General features: G+C 41.0%; 1 non-coding gene across 1 annotated transcript; it reads left to right on the top strand.

Annotated features, from left to right (window-relative positions):
- Positions 1-10,455: 10,455 nt before the first annotated feature.
- On the top strand, positions 10,456-10,558 carry LOC149813215 (small nucleolar RNA R71). Its single transcript, XR_016428438.1, has one exon. It is a non-coding gene; the product is annotated as a small nucleolar RNA R71 (small nucleolar RNA).
- The last annotated feature ends 488 nt before the right edge of the window (positions 10,559-11,046 follow it).

The following is an 11,046-nucleotide window of genomic DNA, read 5'->3' as shown; positions in this document are numbered from 1 at the left end:
CTGACAGTTTTTACAGAATTGAAAAACAGTATCCGGAACTCCAGATATAAGCGTTTCAAATCTGGGAAAAATCAGGATATCGCAAGTCCTGTAATTTGAAATCCAGAAAAAAACGGTTTTCGTAAAACGCTTAAAAATCAGACCAAATCAACTCCGAATGAGCTGAAATTTGGTCTGAAGTTAAATAACACGTCAATAAAGTGAATAGAAGAAAAAAATTTGGAAAACACAAAGTTTTTGCATAGAAAATAATGCTAATGCGACAGGGAAAAAATCTGGTTTTTATTTGAGTGCACTATTCACTTTAAGAATCTATTTTAACACTCTAAAAGACAAATCAAACCTAATGCAATCTAAATGACACTTTATAACATTGTATATGCAGATGATTATTATGAATACACTAAATGCACGACGAACAAAACACGATAAGCAAATTATGACTATAACTACGTTAACTAACCATGTAAATGCAACTATGCTAAACAATAAAATGCAATCTAACTACTAAGTTAACTAATATCTAACTATCATTCAATCCATCACAAAACACATCTCACACACACTAAACAAATACGATATACGTACACACACTTCTACACTAAAACTAAATTAGATAAATAAACTAATTAGTATAAAAATCAAAAGAAATAACACTAAATGGACTTACTTCACTAAAGAACAACGACTAGGGTTAGGGTTTACTCGGTCAACTCAACTAGGCTCGGTTTTGACTTGAGTAGGTTCGGATTGGGTTTGGATGAACTCGGATTGGATTAGGTAGGCTCGGTTTTGACTAGGTTGAGAGAGATAGGCTCGAGCTAAGGTGGACTCGACTCGGACTAGTGTGGACTCGGCTAGGTTTGACCTAACTAGTTGGGTTTGGTTGACTTAGGTTAACTTGGTTTTGAGTTGACTTAGTCAACTAGGTTCGGTTGACTTAGGTTAAGGTTGACTCGACCTCGGTTTGGACTCACCCTGGGTTAGACTAAAACTTGACTCGGGTTAGGTCTTGGTCTTGGACTTAGGCTTATTAAGACTAGGTTGAACTCGGTTTAGGGTTGACCTAGTCACTAGGGTTGGTTGGGTTTAGGTGGGCTTGGACTAAGTTTGAATCAACTAGGTTTGACTTAGATAGGTTAGGTAGACTAGGTTGACCTAAACTTAGGTTAGGGTTGACTCCACTAAGCTTGACTAAGGTTGGGCTTTGGTCTTAGACTCGACCTAGGTGTGGTCTAGGCTTTGACTTAGGCTAGGCTAGGTTTTGACTAGACTCAAAGGGGGTGTAGACTAGGGTTTGACTCGACCTAGGCTCGGTTTGACTAAGTTAGGTCTAGACTAAAGTAGTAACCTCCTAATTAATCTACAATTAATCCAAAGTTCACGATTTTAATGGAGAAGGTTGGGAAAATAAGGTAATAATGGTAATTGCTCAAACTTTGAAACAAATTGGATTCTCCATAAACCGTCCTACTTAATGAGGGAGTTACTCTCCTTAATTGTATTTATCTCTCACTTTGGAAAATGAAAAGTCCAACTTAGAAGAAAACCCCACGATTTTTGCTTTCCCAACTTGAGTAAAGAACATTTATTCCTTTGTGAAAATCGTGGGACTTAATTTGGAATTTTAGTTTAATTTTCAAAAACACTTTCCAAGATCAAAGACTAACTCCTACTTTAATGCACATCCAAAATTCATTTCCTCCTTAAATATCCCACATGATTTTTGGGGAATCCACTCTTTCCAAAAACTTTTTAAATGCAATTACCTTAATTACCTCCCCTCTCAAAATCGCCAACTCTAAATTAAGAATATACTACCAAAGACTTTAAGACTCACCTAGGTAATGAAAAGGCTTAATTGAAAAACACGATTTTCTAAACTTAAATGCTGCCCTAATTACCAAAACCTACTTAATTAACCCCTAAAAACGGCTAGAAAAGAAAACCCTAATACATTGAACCTAGACACCTTCCTAACTCAACTAATGACAATTAAGGCTTTCTAAAAAAATCGACCAAGAGCTCAAGGGGAGCTCTAATGGCTGCCGCCCCACCTTGGGGAAGAAGAAGACTAATAAAATAAATAAAAACAAAAACAAAATTTTCAAACTAAAAAAAATTGAGTAACCTAAATAACAAACAATTTGAGAAACTAAATTAAATGATCTAAAACAAAACTCCTAATTACACAAATGAAAACATGAATAATACTATGCTGAAATTCATGAAAAACCGAAACACACTACATTACACAAACACTATAAAACCAAAACTCTACGAAAAATCGATTTTTGATAATTTTCCAATATGCTTAAAATACTCAAACAATAAAACACTCACACTTTCATTAGAAATATCATAACTACTGAATTTACCCCCACACAACTCTACTAGACTGTAAAAATGTCAACCACACAAACAAATAACAAATTGAAACACAAAAATTACCCGCACTTCTAAAAAAAAAAAATTTCTAAACCAAAGAGGAATAAACAAAAGAATTCAAAAGACAACATAAACTCAAAGCAAAATAAATCTACAGTAAACTTGCTGGAATATGATCTACGTAGGTTCAACTAACCCAGCTTTGATGCCAAAAACCGAACTAAGGCAAAACTTGAAAATAAATAAAAATCGGCTAGAATGGTTCTAGCCGATTTATGGATTTTTTATGAAAAACGCCTCTGTTCAAGCTCCCAACACCCAAAATAACTCAAACTAATCTTTTTGAATGCTTTTTATGTAGAAATAACACAGCCACACACGTTGGAGAAGACAACCCAGATCGGCTAGAAGAAACTCTAGCCGATTTACCCGTTTTTCTTAAAAAATGATGAAAATCGATACTCGAACATGTAAACAATAAAACAAACCTAGATCTAACGTGCTGGTCTATGCACGGACTCTATTCTAAGGTTGAAAACAAAAAGAAAGCAAGAAACACTCAGAAAATAAAGAAAAGAAGACCAACACCCACTTTAGGTTTTAGCTAGAAGAGAAGGAAGAAGAAGACCTACCTTTTGGAAGATCCGACGACCGGGGGGATGAAGAAGAGCGGACCGTGGATGGAGATGGACGTCCTATACAGTTCGAGAATGCTGTACTTCACCAAAAATGGCACCTTTTGCAGCTGCTACACGTTGGAGATCCACCGACGATGGAATGTGAGCCGATTCGCGATCGGAGGGTGTAGAAAGCCGGATGGAGGTAGGGCCGGCTCACCTTGGTGGTGTGTTGCGCACTCCCGCCCAAGGTTAATGGTCTCCACCTCTGCTACACCTGCAAAAATACAGAAAAGTGGTGAAAAGATAGCAAGGAACAAGAAAGAAATGAAAAGAAACAAAAGAAAGATCGAAAATATGCTTGAAAATCAAGCATAGACTGGTCTTCAATGGCCAACACGTGGGGGAGATGGAGAGGAAGATGTTGCTGGAGTAGATTCACTGCAAGGGGCGTCCAAACACAGCCAAAGACGCCTAGGGCTTCTCTAAAAAGTATATTTATACTTTTTGGAATTTGCAAAAACAATGTTATAAAAAAAATATTTTCTAGGTGCCTCTTTTTGGGGGGTTTTCAGAAAAACTTTTTGAAATGGATTTGGATAGGAGTGTGGGTTGGGTTTTGGACTTTTAAAGAGTTGATCCAAGGTCCAATTAACCTAATTGGGTCAGATATGGATCTGATCCACCTCGAAATCCGTGCCCAAACACTGAAATAGCCATAACTCTCTCATTTTAACTCCGATTTTTCTGAAATTCGAACCATAGCCCCTTACTATCAAAACACATCTAAACATGGGTTTAAAACCTTAAACTTGATATAAAATGCATGAAAAACTTGTTTACATGATGTGCATTTCATGCATCATCAAATACCCCTATGCTTGAATGTTTGTTAGTCCCTTAACAAACCCTAATCATGATATGCACTGAAGACAAGAAATGCTAAGCATGAATGCATAATACTAACTCACTTTCGTAGGAATCACGGTTGCATTTAGCGTATGCAACAAGCCCTTTAAACCCCTAGCTTACACTAGTGGACGAGTAAGGTCTCGTGAGGGTTTGCAGAGATGCTACCCACAAACATCAATGAAATACGAGGATGATTTTTAAAAAATATGAGGCTCTTAAGAATGCAGTTGAAACAAATATTTCATGTAATTGACATTCTCAAAACAAGTTTAAAATCTCATGCCGCCACAGTAAAAAAATTATTTTTCTTCACTTTTCTAATATTGTAGCTAGTTCATGATTTTTCTCTGAAAGTCAAGTATTCTCATGTTTTACTCATTTATTCTCACTTGTATATTTTCTGCACAGTAATACACATATATGCCTAAGCAATGAAAATTTTCTCCTTCAGCACATTCTTTTCTTTCATTTTCACTCTTTTTCAACTTTTGATCTCTTGCGCATTCTTCTCATATGAGCACTATTTCGAATAGTCAGTTTTCGTGACCCGTGTAGCGAGCTTTGGGTCAGTGACTCCCAAGCCGGCCGGCCTTAGGGCACTAGATACAAAGTATCCCTCGGACTTAATTGCTCGAGTCACTAGACTTTCTATTCTAATAGTTTACGTATAGTCTTCCTCTCGTCATGTGCAATGTCTCTATCTCTTAGGCTTTCTATGCAGTCCATGTAACAAGCTTTCGAACCGGTGGCTCCCAAACCAGCTGGCTTTGGGGCACCAGATGTAAAACACCCTTCAGATTCTACTTACTCGAACTACAAAGGCCACAGATATCGACTTAGACCAGAAGATGATCTCCTTCGTTATCCTTTTCGTTAAGATACTCAAACACTTCATCTCGTGTCTGAGTTCTACTACTAGGATTCACGAAGACATCAACAACTAAACGTAGCTCTATTCTTTTAAACTCATTTTTCAAACACATCTTTCCATTGCTTATTTCTTTCAGAAAACATACTGTGCATACTTATACTAAAGTGATTCAAAATTTTCAAACAGTCAAATACTATATTTTCTTTGAATTTTCTCATGAATACTACTCTATTTGAATCAGTTCAGAAAAATAAAAATTTTTTATGGGGCTTAAAAATTTATAAACTGTTAGATTATGTCAAAAACAATCATATATGCTACACTTTGTTCTCAAATGCCTACTTTGATTACCAGTCATACAAAAAAATTTTAAATTTTTGTGTGCATGCATCTAAACCCCCCCCCCCCATGCTTGAATGACACTGTCCCTAGTGGCATACAAAATGAATAAAAATGTAATGCAAATGCACACTAAAAGACACTAACAAAAATATGGGAGAAAGGATAGATACAACCTGATTTTCTCTGAGCTTCTGAAGTTGATTTTCCTCTGATCCTTGAATTCTTTGAAAGCTCTTCTCTGTACCTGGTAATTGATACACTAATTGTTAAGTTCATCCTGCATACATCAAAACACAAATTAGCACATGTGAAATAAAATACTAAATAAATAAAAACTCTGAAATGAAAAAGAAATAATGTACATATGATACATCCCTCTGGTCGAACCCTCATGCCTTTGTGAGATGCACTATCTCACACTCACCATCCTGCAAGGCATCTGAAATGAATGGCTTCAGTCTTTGCCCATTTACCTTGAATGTACCTTGGGTCATAGGATCGAATAGTGTCACTGCTCCATGGGGAAATACTTCTTTCACAATGTACGGACCTATCCATCTCGATCTTAACTTCCCTGGGAATAAATGTAAACGAGAATTGTATAGCCACACTTTCTGATCTGGCTCAAACACTTTTCTGACAATATGCTTATCATGAAATGCTTTTGTGCGAGCTTTATATAATTTGGCATTCTCATATGCATCATTCCTGAGTTCCTCTAATTCTGAGAGCTGCAGTGCTCTCTCTTTGCCAGCCTGGGTGAGGTCAAAATTTAATTTCTTAATAGCCCAGTACGCTCTATGCTCTAGCTCGACAGGAAGATGGCATGCTTTCCCGAATACAAGGCGATACGGGGACATGCCAATGGGAGTCTTAAATGCAGTTCTATATGCCCAAAGTGCATCATCTAAGCGCTGGGACCAATCCTTGCGGTCCGGACGAACTGTCTTTTCTAAAATTCGCTTAATCTCCCTATTGGACACTTCAACCTGTCCACTAGTCTGCGGATGATATGGAGTGGTAAATCTATGATTGACAGAATATCTTCTCAACAGAGAAGCTATCTGTATATTCCTAAAATGCTTGCCACCATCGCTAATCATCGCACGTGGCACACCAAAACGACTGAAAAAGTTGTGCTTAATGAACTTAAGCACTACTCTATGATCATTGGTCTTGGTTGCCACAGCCTTGACCCACTTGGACACATAATCAACCGCCACCAGAATGTATAAATTTCCGAATGAAGGCGGAAATGGTCCCATGAAATCAATGCCCCAAACATCAAAAATCTCGACTATCAAAATCGAAAGCAAGGGCATCATGTCCCTCTTGGACATGTTCCCAATCTGCTGACATCGCAGGCATCGCCTACAGAACTCATGAGCATCCCTGTGGAGTGTGGGCCAATAAAATCCTGACTGCAAAACCTTTGCAGCCGTTTTCCTACTGCTAAAATGCCCTCCACAGGCTAATGAATGAGAAAAATTCAGAATGGACTGGTACTCTTCCTCCGGAACACATCTCTTAATGATTTGGTCTGCACCGTATTTGAACAACTCTGGTTCATCCCAATAATAGTGCCTCACCTGAGATAGGAATCTCTCACGCTCATTCTTGTTCCAATGCTCAGGTATCTGCCTCGAAACCAGATAGTTCACAATATCTGCAAACCAGGGTAACTGCGATGTACTAACTGACATGATCTGCTCGTCGGGGAAAGAATCGCTGATCGGTTTCTGATCCTGCGTGGTCTCCACGATCAGTCTGGAAAGATGGTCTGCTACTACATTTTCGCTTCCCTTCTTATCTTGAATCTCGAGATCAAACTCCTGTAGTAGTAGGACCCAACGAATCAATCTTGGTTTGGTGTCTTTCTTATTCAACAAATATTTCAATGCAGAATGGTCAGAATAGACAACCACCTTCGAACCGAGTAAATAGGACCTAAATTTATCCAATGCAAAAACTACCGCAAGTAGTTCCTTCTCTGTCGTAGTATAATTCATCTGGGCATCAGACAGAGTTCTACTTGCATAGTAGATCACATAGGGCTTCCTATCGATGCGTTGTCCTAAAATAGCCCCCATAGCGTAATCAGATGCATCACACATAATCTCAAATGGGAGAGTCCAATCTGGAGGTCTCAAAATAGGTGCAGTAATCAAGGCCTCTTTGAGAATCTCAAAGGCCTTCATACAATTCTCACTGAAAACAAAGGGCTGGTCTTTCTCCAATAACGTGCAAAGCAGTCGAGAGATTTTGCTGAAATCTTTTATGAACCGCCTATAAAATCCCGCATGCCCTAAAAATGATTGAATCTGCCTCACAGAGGTGGGTGGAGTCAAACGGGAAATGGATTCCACCTTCGCTCTGTCAACCTCAATACCACGCTTGGACACAATGTGTCCTAGCACAATCCCCTCCTGGACCATAAAATGGCTCTTTTCCCAACTCAGGACGAGATTGGTCTCCGCACACCTACTCAGTACTCGAGCAAGTTTTTGGAGGCAATCTTCAAAAGAATAGCCATACACTGAAAAGTCGTCCATAAAAACTTCCATCACATCATCAATCATGTCCGAGAAGATAGCAAGCATGCACCTCTGAAAAGTAGCCGGGGCATTACAGAGCCCGAACGGCATACGTCTAAACGCGAAGGTTCCATAAGGACATGTAAATGTGGTCTTCTCCTGGTCGTCAGGATGGACAGCTACCTGATTGTATCTTGAATATCCATCTAGAAAGCAGTAGTAGCTCTGTCCTGCGAGTCTCTCTAAGATCTGATCAATGAATGGCAATGGAAAATGATCTTTCCTAGTTGCCACATTCAGCTTCCTATAATCGATGCAGACTTGCCATCCTGTAGTGGTCCTCATCAGAATTCTCTCACCCTTCTCATTCTCAACTACAGTGAGTCCTGACTTCTTCGGCACAACTTGAATTGGACTGACCCACTGACTATCAGAAATAGGGTAAATGATTCCGGCATCCAACCACTTCACCACCTCTTTCTTCACCACTTCCTTCATGTTGGGATTTAGCCTTCTCTGCATATCCCTAAATGGCTTGACTTCCTCATTACAATGGATCCTATGCATGCAGAATGAAGGATCAATGCCCTTCAGATCAGCAACTCCCCAGCCAATCGCTGCCTTGTGCTCTCGAAGAATAGTCAGCAATCTCTGTTCCTGCTCCTCAGTGAGCAAGGATGAGATGATCACAGGCAGAGTCTCATCATCTCCGAGGTATGCATACTTGAGTGAATTCGGTAAGGGTTTCAACTCGAGTTTCGGAGGCGACTCGATCGACGATTTGGCGGGAGTCTCAGCAAGTGGTGGAAGAGGTTCCCTGACCGCTCCCCAAGGTGGTCTCTCTGACGACACTCTAGACACATCTACACTATCTACACCGCTATTCTTCTCTATATGGTACAAATCTAAAGAATCCTCAGTAATGTACAACTCGGGTTGCTCCTCCACTAACTCCTGTGCAATGTCTACATGAAAGCAGTCCATGTCTCCTGCTGGTCCCATTGCGGCATTAAAAATATTCAGCTTTACCTTCCTATTGCCGAATGAGAGATCCATGGCTCCGGTTCTGCAATTGATACACGCATTGGCAGTTGCCAAAAATGGTCTACCTAAAATAATCGGAGTCTGGTGCTGGCTATCCACTCCTTCCATATCAATAATAATGAAATCGACTAGAAAATAAAAGTCATCCACCTTAACTAGCACGTCCTCCAAGACACCTCTCGGTACCTTGACTGAACAATCTGCCAGCTGCAGTGTAATCGGAGTCGATCTCATCTCACCTAGCCCGAAAGAATTGAAGAAATATCCGGGCAGAATGTTCATGCTTGCTCCAAGATCGAGCAATGCGCGTTCTATCCGGATGTTCCCTATAGTACAAGCAATGATAGGGGCTCCAGGGTCCTTGAGCTTTGGTGGTGTCTGATGCTGAAGTACTGAACTCACCTGCTCAGTCAGATGGACCCTGTTAGGAACTCGCTCTCTAGATTTACGCTTCTGCGTACATAGTTCCTTCAGGAATTTGGCATATGCTGGCACCTGCTGAATAGCATCGAGCAAAGGTAGGTTGATCTGCACATGCTTGAAGATGTCAAGCATGTCCTGGATCTTCGCACCTTGCTTCCCTCTATAACCAGGAGACTCTAATGCTTTGGGATAGGGTGGTGGGGGAATATACTCTGCTGGTTTCTCCTCTTTGTGAGAAGGCTCACTCCTATCCTTCTTCTTCTTCTCTGAGGATGAAGATGATGAAGTTGGTGAAGGTGATGATGGGGATGGGGATGATGATGATTGAGCCAACGTAGGTGAAATAATGGTCTCTGGCTCCTTTATCCTCTCTCTACTCTCTCGCTCTCTGCTCTCGACGTGATACTCACGTCCGCTCCTCAAGGCCATAACTGATTTAGCCTGCTGCTGTGTCTCAGTATGAAATAGGCCTCCAGTCATCTGGTCCTTACCCTTCGGGTTCATGACAGCCTGACTCGGCAATGTACCCTCGGGTCTCCTACTAATAGCCTCAGCTAACTGTCCCATTTGCGACTTTAATTTCGCAATGGACTGCGTATGCAAGCTCAAAATCTGGCTACACTTCTCGAAGGCGTTCTGATTAGAGGTTTTCACCTCTTGAAATGCCTGGAGAAGTCTCTCCTCAAAAGATGTCTGCGGGGCAGACTCCTGCTGAATCGGGGGAGTAACAGAAGAAGAAGAAGACTGAGCATAGTTCGGTCTTTGAAATGACTGAGTAAAAGATGGCTGCCGAACTGGCTGAGAGGATGTAGGCATCTGTATGGAAGACTGTGGATTCTTCCATGAAAAATTGGGATGGTTACGCCAACCCGGATTATATGTCGATGAAAATGGGTTATTCGGCGGTCTGACATAACCTTGAGCTGCCTGAACTTGTTCTTGAACAAATTCAGGGTACTGAGCTGCCGAAGGGCACTCAGTGATCTCGTGTGCCGAACTGGCACAAAGAGTACACACCTGCTGTGTAGTGGATGGTCCTGAGAGAAGCTGGTCCAGCTTCTGAGCAATCATGTCTACCTTGCACTGTAGTGCAGTAGATGGACCAACTTCAAGAACACCAGCTTTCTTCTGAATGCTGGGTGTGGCTCTATCAGATTGAGAGCTCGAAGCATGGTGGAGTGAATTCTCAGCCAATGTATCAAATAGCCTCCATGCTTCGTCCTCGCTCTTCAGCATGAATGTCCCTCCACATGAAGAGTCGATCATCTGACGATTCTTGTCAGACAATCCATCATAGAAGCTCTGCACCAGTTGCCATTTTGGCACCTGATGATGGGGACATTTCCTGAGGAGATCCTTCATTCTCTCCCAGGTCTCATGAAAGCGCTCACCATCTAGCTCTGAAAAGCTAGTGATGGCTCTACGATATTGGTTCGTACGACCAATGGGAAAATATTTCCGAAGAAACTCCTGCTGCAATTGATCCCATGACTCTATTTCTACAGAATCTAAGGACTTTAGCCAATACTTGGCTTTGTCCTTCAATGAAAAGGGGAATAGAGTCAACCTCAACGCATCATCATTGAAATTCTGTATCTTAACAGTAGAACAGATTTCGAGGAATTCATCTAAGTGTCGGTAGGGATCCTCATGACTAAGGCCATAAAAGGATGGAAGCATTTGAATAATGCTGGCCTTAATCTCATAATGTGGCGCTCCTACATCGGGTCTCCGAATGCAGGATGCCTGAACATAGTCTGTGGGAATGAAGTATTCCCGCAAAGGGCGTGAAAGAACTGGGGGTGGAGGTGGAGGATCCATGTCAGCCATTGTTGCCGAACTTCGATGAGAATGTAAAATTCTCTCTGGGTTGTCAACAAATGGGTGTAATGGGGTTCCTAGACCTCATCGACCC

Source organism: Nuphar pumila, chromosome 16 (assembly GCF_984573655.1).
Source record: "Nuphar pumila chromosome 16, dmNupPumi1.hap1.1, whole genome shotgun sequence".
Taxonomy (NCBI): domain Eukaryota; kingdom Viridiplantae; phylum Streptophyta; class Magnoliopsida; order Nymphaeales; family Nymphaeaceae; genus Nuphar; species Nuphar pumila.
This window is presented reverse-complemented; position numbering and strand designations above follow the sequence as displayed.